Source organism: Schistocerca serialis, chromosome 4, assembly GCF_023864345.2.
Source record: "Schistocerca serialis cubense isolate TAMUIC-IGC-003099 chromosome 4, iqSchSeri2.2, whole genome shotgun sequence".
Lineage (NCBI taxonomy): Eukaryota > Metazoa > Arthropoda > Insecta > Orthoptera > Acrididae > Schistocerca > Schistocerca serialis.
The window spans coordinates 151,964,016-151,985,291 of record NC_064641.1 but is presented as its reverse complement, the minus strand read 5'-3'; positions in this window follow the sequence as shown (position 1 = coordinate 151,985,291).

Below are 21,276 nucleotides of genomic sequence, written 5' to 3'. Positions count from 1 at the left end.
GTTGGCAGACCCTGTATGGGGATGTTGTCCACTTGGTGCAAGTCTTTCTATTTGACACCACTTCGGTGACTTGCGCGTCGAAGGGAATGAGCTGAAATTACAACGACAACACAACTACCCAGTTCCCTACCGAAAGGAATCTACGCTCTGGCCAGGAATAGAACCCAGGACCTCGGGATTAAAGGAAGCGATGCTACCCAGTAGACTTGAAGCTACGTGGGGGTCTGGCCCACTCATCACCAATAGGGTGCCTACGGGATGCAGCGTTCTCGGAATGCTATACAACAGTTTCAAACAAATAACATTTGGTTCAAATGGCTCTGAGCACTATGGGACTTAACATCTGTGGTCATCAGTCCCCTAGAACGTAGAACTACTTAAACCTAACTAACCTAAGGACATCACACACATCCATGCCCGAAGCAGGATTCGAATCTGCGACCGTAGCGGTCACGCGGTTCCAGACTGAAGCGCCTAGTACCGCACGGCCACACCAGCCGGCTTATTTCCAGAAATCAATTGTCAGTACTAAACTTTTGAGATACATCAAATGTCACTAGCGAGTGACAGTAAAGTTATTGCTGTACTCAAAGTTCTTGGAAGTCACTGACAACTACCGTCTGCGATCCGGTGCCGACGTGCTGCAGCAGTGGGGGGGGGGGGGGGGGGGGGGGGGGCGAACCCCTGTCGCGGCACAGACCAAGAACCACGGTACATTACCAGAGCGTGATGATAGCGAAGGTTATGCACCCTTTAAGTCCAATTTCGCTGCTCGGCAGAAATAATAGGGCGGCTGTTAGCTCCCACTGGCTAGTAGAATAGTTTGTGGCACCACGGAAGGCGACACTAGCGATGACGGTTTTAGCAGCTTCACCTTGCATTCGAGACCCCGGTACACCAGAGTTGGGCGACGTCTTGATCATGCCACTCGATTTGCTCAAACTCAATGACAACCTTACTATAATGCAATTTTAGAAGTAGAGAACCAGTATCATTTTTTCCCTATCTATTCGCTGACAGTACACAGGAACAGATATTGGCTGTAACCAGAATTTCTCTCTCTCTCTGTCACTCTCTCTCTCTCTTTCTCTGTGCGCGCGCTATGTTTATGTTCCTTTTGGATTAATGTTACTTATGTTCTCTTGAGGTGAAACAAGGGCTGTATCACTGTAAGAGGTACAGATGCGAGCGAATGTGCCGCTGCTTGCCCCAGTTCACTACTGCCATCGTCACATCATCATAACGCGCATGTGTCTTAACATGCAAAGGATTGCACCACAATCTAAGAGTGAAATTGAAAATTAAATTAACTTTTCCAAACCTCTTCAGTTTATGCTTCAGTACGTTAATGTTAACATCGTAAGGTCTCAGAATGATGAAATGTATATGTTACGCAAAACATGAACTTAAGGAAAAGATAAATGGCGTTAAATAATAAGACTACAAGGTTAAATATTGTTCCCAACATGCAAATGCATGTCACAATCAAAAGGTACAAGTCTCAAATTGATCACAGTAATATTTTGGTCCAAATTGGCGTTTCCACGAAAAACTGAAGGCTCTAAGTATTAGACTCAGAAAGATAAAAATTCGTATGTAGCCTCAGTTTGATGTAAAAACAATAAATATGTGATGCCAATAAGCTACCTCTGTTACTTTTCAAGTTATTTACTAATAACCAAATATGGAACAAAAACGTCCTTAAGTCATGACAGATTAAGTACCATTTATATTTGAAATAGAAAGTTCTAATCACAGAACTCTATTACATTCATACAGTAACACAGCTGTACTAAGTTTCAAGACTATATCATAACTATGGTTACAAGGAATCTTACAGGGAGTTGAGAGGTCATGTTCTACCGTTGGTTCTGTTCTAAAAATTCTGGCAGGCAAGGTTTAAATGCAGTCGAGCCAAAACTTTTTCAAGGAAAAAAACAAACTTAACTCCATTCATATAAAAATTAAGAAGATTCTAAACTGTTAAACGACAAAGCTGTGAAATAATACCTGCCCGAGAAAGGTACCGTATAGATGCTGCTAACTGTGCCGAGGGTAGTTGGTAGCAGATGTACACTTTGGTGGTCCGTTGCGCCCATGTTTAAATACCGCCACAGGTGGAAACACAAGCGGCCAAAGACACTGCTAGCTAGGGCATAACCACCTATGGTAAACTAACATACGCAAACAGCGACAAACGCCGGTAAGCCCCTGCATATCAGCAACACTGACTGGCAACTACCAGCTGCTATTAGAGCCAACCAACAGGCCACAGCAGGGACACCGACGAGCTCGCTCACAGACGCACGAACAATCTGCCAACACTCCCTCACACTGTGCCTCCGGTATATGACCTATCGGACACAAGACCGATAACAAACCTAACTGTTGCAGGTTGCAGGTTGCAGGACGCTGAACGAGGACTCTGTACCAGCACCCAGCGCCAGCCGCCGAGCAGCACAAACGCACAAAGTCAAGGTATCGACATGCATGATACCCACTACTAACAAAGCCTATCCTTACACAGCCTATCGCAGGCAGCAAGACAACCGCTACTGCTCTTGCCGCCCGACCTAACTTTCGCAGAGGTTTTTTTCCCTTGGCTCTTGCTTTGGCACTTTTTTTCCTCTGCCCTTCAAACCGCTACCCTTCGTCAGATTTCGACCAATCTATCTCCAGATGAGCGCGTATTAATGGTTAATCCTAACCAGACGTACGCAGACATCGCAGTACCCACATCCTGCGACACCTCACTTTAGTGAATACTAACCCTTATGCAGAGATGGCAGTAGACCTTTTGTGTTGGCCATCATGCCGGTGTGGGCGTGGAGGGGCTCCACCTCTAAAAAAAAGTAAGAACAGAACTAGGCATTGGCTTACAATCTGATACGTCCACAACCGCACGTCTTCAAAAAGACTATGAGTAGATTTTTATTCAGAATATTCAAGCAAAAGGGTACCCTGATCTTGAAAATATAAGAAGAAGCCTTTTAGAAAGGGAAAACGTAATGCTGCCAGTGATCTTTAACAGGTGTGTGTCATGTTGCAACATTAATTTTTTGATGAAATGTTAAAATAAATCTTACCTCAAGTGTGTTTTTCTAAGCTCAGTGCTAATTTCTTATCATAAATATTCTCCAGCATGAACGAAATTTTTGCAGGAAGTAGTCTTAAGTGTTTGCATACTTCTACGCATTAATTTATGGAAATGTAATTTGTTTATTTTATCATCACATTTATGTACCGATAATTAAAGAAAATTTAAGACTGAAAGCTGAAGTAAAGACCGGAAACGAATTACTAATACTTCTCATAAAACGAATGCACAGAACCGTTGAATTATGTTTGGCAATTTACCTACAAAATCTGGCGTGTGAAAATAATGGTGCGAGTACCAAAAGTTCGTTTTCAAGTATATCATTAAAATTACATTAAACACAAAAAACTTGAAAACCAATTAAACCATGGACTTGAAAATTTGGGCATTGCTACGGCTTTACATAACAAATACGATTTTAAAATTTGGTTGCTATCGGCAAAGTAGAAGAAAAGTTAAATTTTTAGGTGAAGTCTTCCCTTAAGCATTGCAGATTGCAGTTCTATATACTGTATGTTCGAACCTAAAGCCGAAACTAATTCTGGTCATTTCTCTGAAGGCAGCCCATTATTTGCACTTCTCCTGTGCTACCAGTAGCCCGTGCTGCGCCACGTAACGACTTCTGAGCGTCCCATTTTCCCTTGAGCACTCACAATTAGGCTGTGAACGACTCGCCTAGCCGCATCCTCAACAGGCCTGTCGTATCCTGCGACGTGTGTTACCAGAAATTAGTTTTAACGCATACAGATCAGCCATCTCGACATTAGATGCCGTATGATGGCGTTGCGAGCACGTGACGCGGAATCGAAGATATGGGCTGTGAATGGAGAAATGCAATGAGATAAGCGACTTCGACAAAGAGCAGATTATTATTGGGCAGAGCCTGCGAACGAGTATCTCGAAAACGGCGAAGCTAGTCGAATGTTCACGTGCTACTGTTCCGAGCATCTACGGAAAGAGGTTCGACAGTGGAACTACTACTACGCGCTAAGTGGTTGGACGTCCACGATACTTCACAGAACGTGGAGTTCAGAGGCTTGTTTGCTCTGTGAAGTAGGATAGATAGTGATCTGTGGCATCTCTGCCGAAAGAGATACTGTTATGAAAGTTCTGAGGAGTTATACAGACATTACATGTGGATACTGGAATTTGCCCCTGGCCCACGAATCACGCAAATATACAGCCTTTTTATAAGGAGTGTGCTGACAATATAAAGTGGTCCCATTTGGATTAAATATTTCCGTGTGTAGCATTGTAAGAGTGACGGCTCATGTATTGGGGCAGGTATTGTTAGTTCAGGCGACTGTTTATGTAGACGATACACCGCTGGTTGGTTCAAATGGCTCTGAGCACTATGGGATTTAACTTCTGCGGTCATCAGTCTCCTAGAACTTAGAACTACTTAAACCTAACTAACCTAAGGTCATCACACACATCCATGCCCAGGGCAGGATTCGAACCTGCGACCGCAGCGGTCGCACGGTTCCAGACTGAAGCGCCTAGAACTGCCACCCCGGCCGGCTACACCGCTGGCAACTCCCACATGGGAATAACATATCGGTCTACTAGACAGGCTGCTAGAAGCTACAGAAAAAGGAGGTATGAAATTAAACTTAGAGAAGACTGAGTGCATTTGAGACAAAATAAAATTCTTGGGCCATGAGACTAGCAGGGAGGATATATTACCTGATCCTTCCAAATTATCAGTGATTGAAAATTTTGAAGCACCCAGGAATAAAAAGCAGCTCAGGTCAATATTCGGTTTATTCGGATTCTACCGCCGTTTTGTAAAAGATGACTTGTTTAATGCACGTTGTCTACTCCAACTGTTGAAAGATACCCCATGGGTTTCGACTGAAGTATGCCAGTCCGCTTTTGAAGAATTAAAAAACTGATTAGCAGTCCCCTATTACACCATCCAGATTTTTCAAAACCTTTTTGACGCAAGTGGTTACGACTTTGCAGTAGAGGTGTTTCAGAAGGAAACAGAAGATTTATAAAACAATCGCGTTCGCGAGTCGTTCACTGCAACCTGCTGAGCGAAATTACGGAATTTAGGATTTAGAGGCACCGGCTATCGTGTTTAGTATGCAAAAGTATGAACATTATTTGTCAGGTCACAAGGTGATAGTATATAGTGATCATAACACATTTATGTTTTTAAAAGCTTACAAACTGAGACATTCAAAATAAACAAGATGGGCTAAGTACCTTCAGCAGTTCGAGCGTGATATTAAATACATACAAGGGAAGAACAATCTGGTAGCAGATGGGCTGTCAAGAAGTGTTCAGTTACGCACGGAATGAGAAATTCCGTCAGCAGATAAGAATGAGGTGTGTATGTTGGCCATACATGAGGTCAAGGAGGAAAGTGCCTTGAAGAAAGTATGTAAAAACTTAAGAAAGGCACAAAATGATGATGATCAGTTGAGGTTAGACAGAAGCCATTTAGGAGTCCCTAATTATCCAGAAGTAGTGCAGTGCTATAAACTTAGGTAAATAAACTTTATTCCGAAAGAGGAAGTTAGATTCAGCCGAATGGGTGATATGTTTTCCATCCCAACATGTGAATCTGCTGATAGATTACGTGCATCTACGATATGGCCATTATGGAGCTAAGAAATGCATTGCTAAATTAAAAGAGAAAGTGATTTTCGGAAACATGATCGTAGGGAAGCAAGGAGCATCCTGTGTTGTTTGTCAGAAGGTACGAGCAGTAAACAGCATAGTGCAGTGCGACATGTAGAATGTAAAAGCAAGTGAACCTGTGGAATTAGGTGCAGCCGATATTTTGGCCCCCTCCCTACATCTAAAGGACGCTGTATCCACGTTTGTCCAAAGAGACAATATTAACAATGTAAATTCAGCGAACAGAATAAGGGAAATAGTTGAGAGAAAGTAGAAGTGGGGTGTGAAGTCTTTCGAAAGACAATTTGAAAGTTTATGTGATCATTTGTTTGTGTGAAAGAGTACAAAAGATAATATGATACTTAATCAAGTAGTGCGATTCGAGGGAAAATTCTGCAGACGGGCCAAAGAACAGTGCGTTTGCACATGAGGTTGTAATGACACTTGTCGATCTCGTTCGGTGCGAGTGAATATTATAAGTGTCGGTATAAAAACTGAAAAACATGTGTGGAAGGAGTGCGAAAAGAGACTGGGCCGCCAAGGATTTTGTAATAACATTTAAAAGGGAAGAGGCTTAATTGATTACCTACATGGGATACGAGAACTATACAGAATTTTACATGCATGTTTTCTCCTACAAACAGTGCTGCATGAGTGACAATAACAATCAGTAACATTTCTAAGACCAGAGTTCACTCATTAGCTATTAAGTAGCGATCGCGCCTCAGTGAAATTAAAATAAATTGGTTATGCGATCACTCATTACTGAAAAACTGTCTCTTAGGAAAATCAGTCCCATCTGAACATTGCATTCCGAGACCCATACAAGCATTTTTTTTACACCGACATTGTCAACATCTAAGCATTTCAGCACCGAAAAGTAACAACCGATAATTTGAAAACAAAGCATCTTCATACTGTAATGACTGGAACTGATCGGCTGCCGAACCACCTCCAATAGGCGATGCTCATGTTTGGTTGTTTACATCTTCGGGCGGGTTTAGGGACATCCTTGAACAATCAAAGGGACTGTGTCTGTGATGCAATATCAACAATCAACGTCTATCTCCAGGAGTTCTGGGAACCGGGGTGTTGCAAAACTTTTTTTGCTGTGTGTATTACTTTTATTTATTATAACTGATCCGAGTGTAACCAAATGTTTATCATATTTCTATATTTAAATATTGTTCTAATATACTAGTTTAGTCCATAAAATGGTCAACTTGAATCAAATCATGTCTGTAGAGCTTAAGAGCGATACGTTTCTGTTGAGAATGACCTTCAGCCAACTAAAAAGCAGACAGTAGCGGAACTCTAAGGATTCAAGTAGAAGCTGAGGATTTTCGAGTGAAGTGCTCAAAGGAATTATTCGGGATTTTATACGAGTTCTGAATGTAGGCATATTTGCCTCTGGTAATACGTGCTATTCAATTGGAGAGGTGATTGATTCTTGGTAGTGGACGGACCCGCTACCATACTTTAATGTCTGAAGGGACATACATTTCGAGAGGTTTGAATGTGCTCCAGAGTAGAACTGTAACTTTTGCCGCTTGATTTACAGAACTGACAACAGAGAGTATGAGTTACTATTCTTCGTATCATGAATGTTAATTTGTGAATCATCATGTTGAATTCTGAACTGTCTTGAGCTGGTGAATCTTTCGTGTATGATGATCACGAAATGGACTTAGTTTTCGCGCGTCTTTGATGACTATTTAGTTTGTGGATTTGGCTGCCATTCTCGTAACACTCTCAACATAACTTTATTGCATTTCATAAGGTTATTTTCTGTCTGCATTTGAACTGAATATCGTAGAACCACCTTCCGTTTATTTGAGATGTTGAAAGGTGGCTACACTGAGCCACAGCGCCAGAGATTGCGCCAAAGAGTATTATTCAGCCGCCTCCACTGGCAGTTCTTATCTAGAAGTCGTGGTGGAGAGTGCTTGTTGAGATGTAGCAGTGGTGAGTCGTTGTTGAGAAGTTCCCATGGAGAGTGCTTGTTCAGAACTTGTAGTATTGTTTTGATGGGCCAGACACCAGATGTTGTTGGATTAGGGATGCTGTAATGTGCTTTTCGTCAATACATATGAAGGTCCTTTTTATGTTTATTATTTCAATGTCTTAGACAATAATGCCTCTTGGTCGCAGGTTCAGTCAACAAAGCATCTGGCTCGTGTTCTTGTATTAGACTGCATCTCTGGTTTCTATGTGCAATTATAGTATTTCTGGTTGTTTTAGTTACTTCAGTATAAATGGTGTTTAAAATATCTGCTCTTATTGAGGAAGAACCGTGCCAGACGTGTACGTTGAATCACACTTCCACACACAGAACAGCTACACTTGTGTTTTGTTGTTTCCTAGGTTTTATAGTTGCTGGGGACTTAATTAATTAATTGTGTTAACAGAAGTTTTCTTTCATTCTTTGTTGTTGTTCTATGCAGTCAGATTGCGTACTATACCAGACAGGGCCAACCGTTTACGCGACTGCGTAACCGGACAGTCAGCTACTGAAAATTAAAAAGTATTTGCATTCATTATATTTAATTAAGCCCCCATGCACGTGGCGACCGCTGCTTCGGGTCGTCCCTTGGAATTCTTCTGATTGTAAAAATAGCAGACAGTAGTATTGTTGTAGTAATTTGTAGTTTAGTAATTGTAGTCTATATTGCATGTATAGATTTGGTAATTGTCATTCTTCTAATGGTATTTTTTGCAGAATTTAATTTTTGTTGTCTTGTATACGGGTTTGACAATTTTGTGCAATTATGAAGATTTCAATTGTTCGTTAATCGTGTTTGAGGGAAGCATTTCAGGTGAATGGTATTGTTGGTGATTAAGTGTCATTGTGTGTAATTTTCGTATAGTAACGAGTTTTGTATGTTTTGTAAATGATTACGTGATCGATGAAAAAGGCAAAAATGATGAATAGTCAGAATAACGAAATTGTTGACATGGCGAACTCGCCAACACAGGAGAACAGGATGATGAATAATGAAGTGGAAAAGAATTTAATAAGTCGGGAAAATAGTCCGGAAACAGTTCAAAATTTTTCACAACCAAAAAATTTTCAGAATACGAGATTAACAACAGAAGATATGAAGCAGTTGATGAGTGCTATATTAAATTTGGGATCTGAATTAAAAACAGTGGGATCACAGTTACGATCTGAAATTAAAACAGAGATAGGAACAATTAAAACCGAGATGGAAGCAATGGCAACACGGTTAAGCTCACGAATAAGGACATGTTTCAAAAACATGAATGATGAATCAAAGAAAGAAATTAGGGAAGTACAACCGATTTTGAATGCTCACAATAATAGTTTAATTTCAATAGAAATTAGACAAGAGGAACAGGACAGAGAACAGGAAGAAAGAGATCGCGTGATAGTACAAAAATTTTCAGTGTTAAATTTACAACGTGCACACGATAAGGAAGAAATATTTGAAAGAATCGAGGAATCCGTACCAAATGACAGAATAAATAACTTAACGCAACAGTATGAACAGTTAACTACTAAATGTGACAACACCGAAACCCAAGTCGCGACACGTACGAAAGACGTAAATAAACAGAAAGAACAAATAGGTGACTTATCGGAAAGAGTTGAGGAGATTTCAGATAAATTGACAAATCTTAGTTTAAATGGGGACAGAGATTCAGATGATACAGCTCCATTGCCATTTGCAGAAACCGAAGAGTACCAGAACATAAATAAGCATGTTGAAAATCAGGGAAAATTTAATGAACGCGTCAAAAGGGAATTTGAGGCATTTCGAAAGCAAGTCAAACAAATTGAAGGCGAAATCATAGGAAAAGACAGCAGAAGAAATTTGGAATCACAGATAGCAGAGGTGTTTGGAGAAAGTAATTTATTTCATTTACGAGAAGCAACAAGAGAGCGACAGGCGCGCGAACTTGACAATAATCGACATTCGGACTGGGACAGACGCGGTAGGTCTTTGTCGCCATGAGGAGAAAACTTTGACTATAAACACTTCTTAACTGTTCGGAAGTTTAAGATCTTTCGCAATTCTAAGAATGACATACATCCATGTTCATGGTTAGATCAATTTATGCACGCACTTCCACCAAATTCGCCAATAAGTCACAAACTGAAATTTATGTGCGGCTATTAATGTCCTCAGGGGATATGTGCCGTAGCGTGCACAGGGCCCCGAGCTGTAGTAGTTTTCTGCACTGCTGCCTGCTCTTTTACTATTCTTTGAATCTATCAAAACAACTCTTCAACTATCAATCCACCTAGACAGTCGGTAAAGAATAACCGGATATGACTATTTTACCCAAAAGAGATTTCGGAAATTACCGTTTGGACTTACTGTATCTTCTGCAGCATTCATTCGTAGTTTAAACAAAATTTTACCTGTTTATATTCGTGACAATATTACTTCATATGTTGATGATATTCTTATTGCTAAACGTTCTTGGAGTGAGCATAACAAAATTTTGGATTCATTATTACGTATTTTTGCAAGAGTTGGCATTACGGTGAACTTGGAAAAATCTGAATTTGGTCGTTCTCAGGTGAAATTTCTTGGTCATATTATTTATACAGAAGGTATTCTTCCTGATCCAGAAATACTAGACGCTATTCGTAATTATGCTGTTCCTACTACAAAACGTGATGTTCGTAGTTTCCTTGGTGTCTGAAATTTTCTTAGACGCTTTGTTAAATTGGACGATTTGACCACACCTCGTTTATGTGAACTATCTGGAAAGAAATCTAATTGGTGTTGGGATGAGGAAGCTCAATCAGAATTTGAACAACTTCGTGATGCTTTAGTTGCTGCTCCACGTCTTTCGCACCTGGATTTATCTAAAGATTTTTGTTTGGCGACGGACTCATCATACAAAGGCCTAGGTGCACATTTACTTCAAGAGATATAAGAAAACGGCGTTGTAGTGCAGAAAACTATTGCCGATCTGTTCTTGCCAAATGCAAATTATGTTAAAAGGCTAAGCCGCCAACTATTTCTCACAGAGCACCGTTGTTTCCTATCATTCCAGCGAAATTAAAGGACATGGCTGCAGTCGATTTGTTCGGTCCAGTGGTTCGTTCTACTAATGGTTTTGCGTACATTTTGGTAGCAGTGGAATTGACATCAAAATATGTGTGTTTTACACCTTCACGCAAAGCAACAGCTCGTTCAGTATCTAATGCTTTCATCTAACATTTTCTTAAAGAAGTGGGTCATGTTGATAAGGTTATATCAGATAATGGATCACAGTTTCGTTCTAAAATTTGGCTTCATACTCTAAGGCGTCGTAAGATTAAACCAGTTTTCATTTCACTTTTTCACCCTCAATCTAACGCTTCAGAGAGATGGATGAAGGAAATCAATAAATTGTGTCGACTTTATTGTCATCAGAATCACAGAACTTGGGATCAGTATCTTCATATTTTTCAAAACATTTTGAATGAACTCCCTAATGATTCAACTTCTTTACTGCCTATATTGATATTAAAAAATAAAGCACCGACAAATCGTATTTCTGAAATCGTTCCCTTTCCGCCTACACGGAAACTGCGGCATTCTGAAGCTGTCAACATGGCTCTACAAAATATTGCATTTGCGGCTGCTAGAAGAGAGAAATCAGCTAAACATCCTGGTCGCTTAAAAACCTTGTCAGTTGGTCAAAAGGTGTTAATTAAGTCTCATCGTTTGTCTCACAAAGGAAAAGGCTTGTGTCGCAAATTTTTTCTGCTTTATAACGGTCCATACAGAGTTCGCAAAATTATTCATGATAACACTGTTGAAGTAGAAACTCTTAAATCTCAACGCTCTAAAGGAATACATCATATATCGAACGTTAAAATTTTTATGGAATGACATACTTTTGAGAAACTGACAGTTACACGTAAACACACGGAGAGTACAAGGATACCACGCCGTGTTCCGGCGGCGGCACACACTCAAAGCAACACTCAAGTCTGCGCGCCGCACAAGGCAGTCGTTGACTGCAAACAATTACTTCCTACGTCACGCGTACCTACAGCTGATCGAGCGCTCAGTGCGAATGCACTGACAGCCGTAAACAAATACACAGTCTAATTTCTCCGATTAAATTCAGCATAAAGCTATAGTGACTTGATAAATTATGTTATTAACGTTCAGTATTTTTCAGGATACGGTTGTATAAAATATTTAAGAACTTCAGGTAAATTCTCTGTGTCTCCGGCGTTAAGAGAACTTGCTATGGAGAAAATTTCAGGAAGAATGTAATTACGAAGAAGAAAGTAATAAACTAAAAAGGTAACTATTAATTGAGTTTATTTTTCAGCTAACATATTTCCGCTTAGGTACGTACTTTAGACGTAATTTTCTGCTCGCGATTACGTGATTCATACTTTGTACTAAATTTCATGTTCTATGGATTTACTTGTGAAGCGACGTGCTTGCGTACATTAACTGATTTTGACAATGATTGATTAATGAACAGGGTCGTTACTTGTGTATATTATGCATCGCTTGGCTGCTATGCTTTTTCACTGATGTCACATTTTTTTTTACTATGTGCCTGCTGTGCTTATTTATTTAAATTATAATTGTCACCTGATTAATTGTGCTGGTATGGTTATGTATGTAGGTTACACTTTGTGATTTATCTGCTTGCGCCTTCATGTTTACTTATTAAGAGAACATTTGAACATTTATTTGCTTATGCTGATATGATGCTAATGACCTGTTTATTATGTAAGATATATATTTGCTGCTTTGCGTATGGATTGCATATTTACACATTTCTGTTTTGTTGTCGTAACTACTCTTTAATTTGGTATATAGAAATGCTGATATACGGTGTACGAATATGGAGTTTAGGTCACACTATGGTATTAATTATAGATTGTTTGCTTGGCAGAGCCTCGTTGTAGGAATTGTGCTGCATCCACAATTGTTGACATTCTGTTCTCCACTGGTATATTTACTCGCTATTGCATGTTTTGCTTATGCTCAGTGCTTTATATTTTAAGATAAGATAATGAACTGCTATAATTCTACGAACGACATTGGTACAAGAAACTTCATTGAAGTCACATAAGCTGGAGGTTTTATGGAAGCTGTATAAATTTATGCTAATAGGAAGGAAACTAACGACATGACATACCAACACTAGGTTTAGACCATTGACAGTCATTACACTGCATTCTTCGTGAGCAATTGAAACAGTAAGTGACGCTTGACACAAGAAATACTCCACATGTTTGCTTCTGTTTTGCTATGATTCTTGAAGTGGTGTACACACTGTGAAATATTACGATTTATTCACTCAAAGTCTTATGTGATCTTTCATACTACGTACTCGCACCTACTTACTGAAAGTTATTCAAACTGAAGGCTGTTAGAGGTCATGTATGCATTTCTTTTATTTTATGATGGACAAGGTAACCAAAATTTATTTTATAATTCATAAAGAGCAGAAGATTTGGGTCTAATGGATTACACAGAGGTTGTGTGTGGACATTATGTCTTCGGATTGTATGGGATGATGAATTGAAGTTTGCACTAGGATTTTATCTGTACTTGCTCGAGGAGACTGACTAGAGGAAAGAGTTCTTATGGAAGTAAAATGATATTGGTGCTAAGGTTTATATGTATCGACGTATTGAAGAGGTATTATTGAGGTATTGAGATTGTGTGAAGTTGGTGATTATTGGAGTTTTGGTGGACAAGAGGTAAGGTAGATGATATTGATGATGAGGTTTGTATGTATCGACGTAAGAGGTATTATTGTAGTATTAAGATTATGTGATGCTGATGATTATTGGAGTTTTGGTGGATAAGAGGTGAAGTAAGTGAGGAGCATTTTTTTTGTTGGTTTATATGGAACAAGGAGGATGAAGATAGCAGACTAGAACACTCAAGTGTAAAGAAAATTGTCTACACACACACTTTGTTAAATCACTAAGCAGTATACACTTTTTTTGTTTGGAGAGAGGAAGTATTTTGCATATCTTGGCACACTGACAGTTGTTCAGCAACCGTACATTTGATTTGGCTTGGCAAACATTGGTCTTGACATGATGACTATGACGTAGACTAACTATTATTGACTGTTATACATTGCTGCCACTACTACTTGATACACATGTCGAACATCAAATTTTGACAGAATTGCATTTACACAGTTAACACTATTCAATTACACAGTAGTACTTAATGTGGATGAAAGATGAATGAGTGTGTTTTGTGTGTTTTCCTTTCCTAATCCCAAATAATTGGTACCGACCTATCTCCTAAATATTATCTTACTTGTTTGTTGTGGCCTGCACTGACACCCATAATTAGTATAGGTTTACTGGTATTTGTGTATTTGTAATAGTTAATATGACAATTATCTGATATCGATTGTGTGGTAATTATATTTTGTATGTTTAGTGTAAGAGCATTGATAATAATTTTGTAAAAGCAATTGTGTGTGCATTCAAACTGTTGTTCGTGCTTGCACCTATTCAACATTGCTGGATGCCACTTGGAAATGTTTAATTTCTGCTGATAGACTATGATAAATTGTCTGATTAGTGATAGTGAATATTATGGACTGTTGCCTGCACCTGCTCAACATTACTGGGTGCCACTGATGGACTGCTTCTACTGAAATGATGTCACTTGTTGCTGTCTGCACCTGCTCAACATTGCTGGGTGCCACTGATGGAACTGCTTCTACTGATATGGTGTCACTTGTTGCTGTCTGCACCTGTTCAACATTGCTGGGTGCCACTGATGGAACTGCTTCTATTGAAATGATGTCACTTGTTGGTGTCTGCATCTGTTCAACATTGCTGGGTGCCACTGATGGAATGCTTCTACTGAAATGATGTCACTTGTTGGTGTCTGCACCTGTTCAAAATTGCTGGGTGCCACTGATGGACTGCTTATACTGAAATGATGTCACTTGTTGGTGTCTGCACCTGCTCAACATTACTGGGTGCCACTGTTGGAACTGCTTCTACTGAGATAATGTCACTTGTTGGTGTCTGCATCTGTTCAACATTGCTGGGTGCCACTGATGGAATGCTTCTACTGAAATGATGTCACTTGTTGGTGTCTGCACCTGTTCAAAATTGCTGGGTGCCACTGATGGACTGCTTATACTGAAATGATGTCACTTGTTGGTGTCTGCACCTGCTCAACATTACTGGGTGCCACTGTTGGAACTGCTTCTACTGAGATAATGTCACTTGTTGCTGTTTGCACCTGCTCATCATTGCTGGGTACCACTGTTGGAAATGCTCAACCAGTGGTGAGATGTCACTTGTTGCTGTCTGCACCTGTTCAACATTACTGGGTGCCACTGATGGACTGCTTCTACTGAAATGTCACTTGTTGGTGTCTGCACCTGCTCAACATTACTGGGTGCCATTGATTGAATAACACTTATGTAAACTATTATGTAAAATCGTATGTATGAAAATATTTGTATTCCTTACTGTATTTTATATATTAGGATGTGGAACGGTCAGTGCAAAGCCAAAATTTTAGCTAGTTATGTGATATTTAATTATTAATATTATCTTTTATTTTTGTTTGTGTTTTTTGGACGAATTTGGTGGTATTTTCACCACCAAAGCTGGCAAAAATACCATCAAATTCTGGCCCGTGGAGGAGGGGCATATGAAAGGTGGCTACACTGAGCCACAGCGCCAGAGATTGCGCCAAATGAGTATTATTCAGCCGCCTCCACTGGCAGTTCTTATCTAGAAGCCGTGGTGGAGAGTGCTTGTTGAGATGTAGCAGTGGTGAGTCGTTGTTGAGAAGTTCCCATGGAGAGTGCTTGTTCAGAACTTGTAGTATTGTTTTGATGGGCCAGACACCAGATGTTGTTGGATTAGGGATGCTGTAATATGCTTTTCGTCAATACATATGAAGGTAAAAAAAATCCTTTTTATGTTTATTATTTCAATGTCTTAAACAATAATGCCTCTTGGTCACAGGTTCAGTCAACAAAGCATCTGGCTCGTGTTCTTGTATTAGACTGCATCTCTGGTTTCTACGTGCAATTATAGTATTTCTGGGTTTTTTAGTTACTTCAGTATAAATGGTGTTTAAAATATCTGCTCTTATTGAGGAAGAACCGTGCCAGATGTGTAAGTTGAATCACACTTCCACACACAGAACAGCTACACTTGTGTTTTGTTGTTTCCTAGGTTTTATAGTTGCTGGAGACTTAATTAATTAATTGTGTTAACGGAAGTTTTCTTTCATTCTTTGTTGTTGTTCTATGCAGTCAGATTGCGTACTATACCAGACAGGGCCAACCGTTTACGCGACTGCGTAACCGGACAGTCAGCTACTGAAAATTAAAAAGTATTTGCATTCATTATATTTAATTAAGCCTCCATGCAATGTCCTTTCTTGAATAAGCTCGTGGTCTCGCGGTAGCGTTCTCGCTTTCCGAGGACGGGGTCCTGGGTTCGATTCATAACAATTCCTACTCCCGTTATATCATTTTGTGCTGCTATTGATATTGCCGTATACTCGACCGCAAATCATGGTCTTCTTCCATTTCACTTCCCTGACGCCCACTATATCTAGATTGAGTCTTAGCATTTTCCTTTTCAGATGTTCTAGCTTCTCTACTACGTCTAAATTGCTGACATTCCACGCCCCGACTAATCTTTCGTTGGTTATTCAATATTTTTCTGATGGTCATCTTCCTCTTGGCAGTCGCCAGCCGGAGATCCGAATGGGAGGGACTAGTCCGCAATCTTTTGCCAATGGAAAGATCATGACACTTTTTCAGTTACAGGCCACATGTACTGTGGATTTGTCTTTAATGTAGTGTTTCCCATTGCCTTGTGCATCCTCATGCTGTTTACCATTACTGATTCTATCTCCTTTAAGGACGGTTTCCCATCCCAAGGACCAGAGAGTGCCCTGAGTCTCTGTCCGGTCATAGGCGCTATTTGACAAGGCCTTTGGCAGAGCGAGGGCGACTTCTTGTGCCAAAATTCTTCAGCCGTCATTGCTGGTGATCTTTATTCGAAATTTAAACTGGGACCAATGACGATTTGTTGATTACTAATCAAACGAGATACCCCTAGACTACCGGACCGGATTGATAGATACGCGTATTTAGACGAGACAGTTTCAAGTCTGTGCTACCTGGGAATGGTCGCACCATTACACCAAGATCGTGATTGGGCCTTGAAAACACCACACTCCTGTCGTAGCCTTTGAGTCGTCACTGGATGGGGTATGGAGGGGCATGTGATAAGCACACCTAACTCTGAGCCTGTGTCAGTTTCCGAAGTTACAGCAACTACTATTCATTTAAATAGCTTCCTAAAACGGGGATGAGTGTACCTCATATTATTTCTCCCAAATGATAGAACAAGGAATCGACACAAGGTTCTCCACATGGCCATAAAAGTGGTATATTTACCGAGTGATTCAGAAAGGGAGAACAGATTTTAGTTGTTTATTGCAGACCAACTATGAATGATGGAAACAAATTGTGCGTGTCACTGAATAGAGGAGGGTTCAAAGTTTTATGTTCACACAGACACTATAACATATACTCAGCATGAGCACCACGCGTTGCTCGAGATACATTGAAACGTAGTCCATTTCATTCCACACACGAATCAACAGATCCCCGTTTATTGAATCTACAGCTTCAACAATTCGATTTCTCGGTTCTTTAAGAGCAACTGCCGTAGGTGGGACAAAGACTCTGTCTTTTATGTACCCCCAAAGAAAAAAATCGCAAAGTGCGAGGTCTGATGATTTTGGAGGTTAAAAGCGATGAACAAGATCTTGTTGTAAACGTTTTCCAATCCAACGTTGTGGGGCAAGGTACGGCACACCTCAAGGTGAATGTGAAGCGGGGTGCCGTCATGCATAAAAATTAAACAATCGGAATCTTCGTGAAGTTGAGGAAACAACCAGTTTTGCAACATGTCCAGGTGCGACACTCCTGTCACAGTTGCCTCCGCAAAAAGAAAGATCCAAAAACTTTGTGAAAGGCACAAAACACATTCAACTTCGGTAAGTTTCTTCCATATTCCACGATACGCCAGGATTTTGTTCTCTCCAAATTGTTACAATATGGTGATTTATTGTAAAAGGTAGACAAAACGTCGATTCGTCGAAAAAGATGAGTCATTCGAAGAAAGTATCGTCTGCCATATACTGAAGAGCTGAAATTCAAAATTCGTACCTTCTGTTAAGCTCGCCAGGTTACAACTGCTGCAGTAACTGCAACTTGCAGACCTTCATACTCAGGCGTCGTTCCAGAGCACGACACACCATTGTTTGACCAAGATGAATTTCCTGGCTTGCGCACCTTCTACACTCCCAAGGGTTCCGTGTGAACGCATCTGGGATACGCTCAGCCGTGCGTGGCCGACTAGTGCTCTTCCCTTTCCATATGCAACCAGCTTCCAAGAATCTCGTACGCCAGTCATAAATCTGCTTGTGCTGAGGCGGCTTCTTGCCGATTCGACGGCGTAATGCACGTTGCGTTTGAATAATGGAGTAACTTCGTGCAAATTACAACACACAAAGTGATTCCTTTTGTGGTGTAGTGTAATATTTCTGGCTTAGTCAGCCATCATATTAGGTTCCAAGAAGCTGCTCCCAGAGCAGTGGGGATGCAAGAAGTATATAGAAAACGAAATGTGGTGTGAGGTAACTGTGACAGATGTTAGATCCGTTACCATTTCCGTGAGAAAGACCGCATGCATAATGGTACTGCTCTGTGATTGGCTGCTGTGTTCGGAGCAAGAGCGCCAAAACGTTAAAGTATAGTTATTAGTTATTAGTTAAACCACTCATTGGAATGACTTCACTTTTTAATACAAATGTCTCTCAACAACTGACTATCAATCAGTCATTTTAGAATTATTGAAAACAATTTGAATCAAAAACAAAAGACTGACGAAATTGCAGATGAAGCACTTCGGAAGCGTTCGGGTCACGCCTTTTCTGGTATGGTGCGCGAAGTGTTTCGGGCTGTTCGTCACTCTGGATTAGGCAGTCGAGATGTACGGTCATGTTGTCTGTGGCAGGATGTGTTTGCCAGTATTCAGTATTAAAAGATTCACTCCGGTAGTCATGAGGCACAGATACGTGCCACAAATAGTGTAAAGATACGTTTTCGTAAACACTGTGTTTGATCATGTATTTTGCTGTTTCAGAAGGTGTTGTATTAAGATCATGTAGCCTTCTCGTGTGACTATATTAAAATACGCGAGTGGCATCCCAAATAAGTGATACACTATTTCAGAACAGACCCTAGCTAAAAGTTAGTTTCAGCCTCAAGATACAGAACATATGACCTGCGTGCTCTTTTCTGCGCTGGGGACATCAACTTGAAGACAGCAGGTTAGTGAACTATAACAGAACCTTCGTATTCCACACAGTGCAGTGGAAACAACTAGGTGCCTCACGTGTATTTCATGCACAGAACAAATGTGCTCAGTGACACGCCATCTGCAGTAATGCAGAGGAGGTAAAGGGGGATGATCGTTATTAACACCAACAAACAATTCATTCTTCCATTCTTGCAGTAGTAGCTGCCACGTTGCTACAAACAAACACAGCAGAGCCGTGTCAAAACTTCGAATATTCGACTATCCAGTGACATGCGTAATGTGTTTCTATATTTTATGGTTCGTCTATAACAAACAAATGAAATCTTTTCTTTATTTTTGAGTCACCCGGCACATTTCGTAAGTGAAAAGGAACGCTAAATAACGCAAAGCTGATTTCCGACATCCAACAAACGTCCACGACTCCTGTTACCACTGTTCGTGGAGTGTCGCCAGGGTGGTGAAATTTTTTCATATGTGTGGCTCTGAGCACTATGCGACTCAACTGCTGAGGTCATCAGTCGCCTAGAACTTAGAACTAATTAAACCTAACTAACCTAAGGACATCACACACATCCATGCCCGAGGCAGGATTCGAACCTGCGACCGTAGCGGTCACGCGGTTCCAGACTGAAGCGCCTTTAACCGCACGGCCACACCGGCCGGCTCATATGTGTGATCCTTTATTTTATGGACTTCATTGTCTTCTACCACCGAGGACGCGAGCCTGCTAAATACTTACAGTAAGCATTGAAAGTATCAGAAACAGCTTTACCCGACACAGTAGTATGTACTGACGATATTTTCTTCGGTTTTATAATTATTTCGTCTGCGTGAAGTAAATATCTCCAGCAGTGAAAAAAATATCCTGAGTGTGTCGCGCGCATTTCCTGAGTCAGAAAGTTTTCGTGTTCTGCAGCGTAAACGGTACGGTTGCAAGTGGTGGAAGAAAGGCTTTTGAAAGCGGCTCCACAGTCAAGAGCTGCTGTTGAGAGACTGGAGGGCAATTAGGGGCACGCTCCCGACGGTGCTGCAGTTTACACGGCCCACGAAACCGCCGCTTGCTCCCTACCCAGCCAGGCTTCTGCTGGCCCTAATGGTACGGCTGCAGTTTGTGCCGCCCAGTTGTGCTTTCTGCCAGAGCTGGAATGCGGGCCAACGTGCTAAGTTCATTGTCTTCTAATTATTTACGTTGTTTATTGGTTAGGACCTGAAAGAGAAAAACATTTCCATTTTTTATAGGCTAATTATTCCCTATGTTTCTCGTTCTCTAACATAGTGCAAGCAATACAGAAGAGACAAAGAGATTTTTGGAAACCGAGTAAAAATTCAGGAAGAAGGAAAAGTTTAAGGCTTCCGGATGACATTGCAACATCACTTAAAAGGAATGCACAATGCCCTGTAAAGAGAGGTCATGAAATGAACATTAACAAAAGTAAAAGAAAGGTAATGGAGTGTTGTCGAATTAAATGCTGAAGGAATAAAGCTAAGGAATAAGGCATTAAAAGGAATAAGGAGTTCTTCTATATGAGCAGCATACGAACTGACGATGGCTAAAGTAAAAAGGCAATAGCAAGTAAAAAATTTACAGAAAAGCGAAATTTCTTAAGACTGCTTGTAAATTTAAATTGTGTTCCGTGAAGCTCTGGTAGATTAGATAACTGCTGAAGGGCTACTAGATCGCACCTGAGAGGACAGACAATTATGGTATAACTGATAAAAGAAGAGGCCGATTGATGAGACATACTATAACGCAACAAGAAATATTTAATTTGGTAATGGAAGGAATTTTGGGGAAGGAGACGGTAAAAATTGGCGAGTTAACACCAAGGCTAAACTGTAGGCACAATATTTGAGTGGACGATCAAATCATTCTTCGGACTAACAATCACAATAACACAATATATTAACGATATTGCTGTTACTTTAGAAACTAGAAAAAATGCAAGCCTTTTTCCTAAAAACTGTAAAACAATACCTCTTTTACAACTCCACTAACGTCACAATTTTGCATCGTTGAAAATTTCAAGCATTACCAAGTTGGTTGTGCGAAGCAGTTATTTTGGCAACTACTTGTACACAACAAAAAGTGGAGACATTCTTTCCAGCAGTCTTAAAATATCGTCGGAGAACAGAGCTGCAGGGTTTGAATGAACTGAAAGAACGGCATTGATAAACAACTGCAATACACTGAGGCGCCAAAGAAACTGGT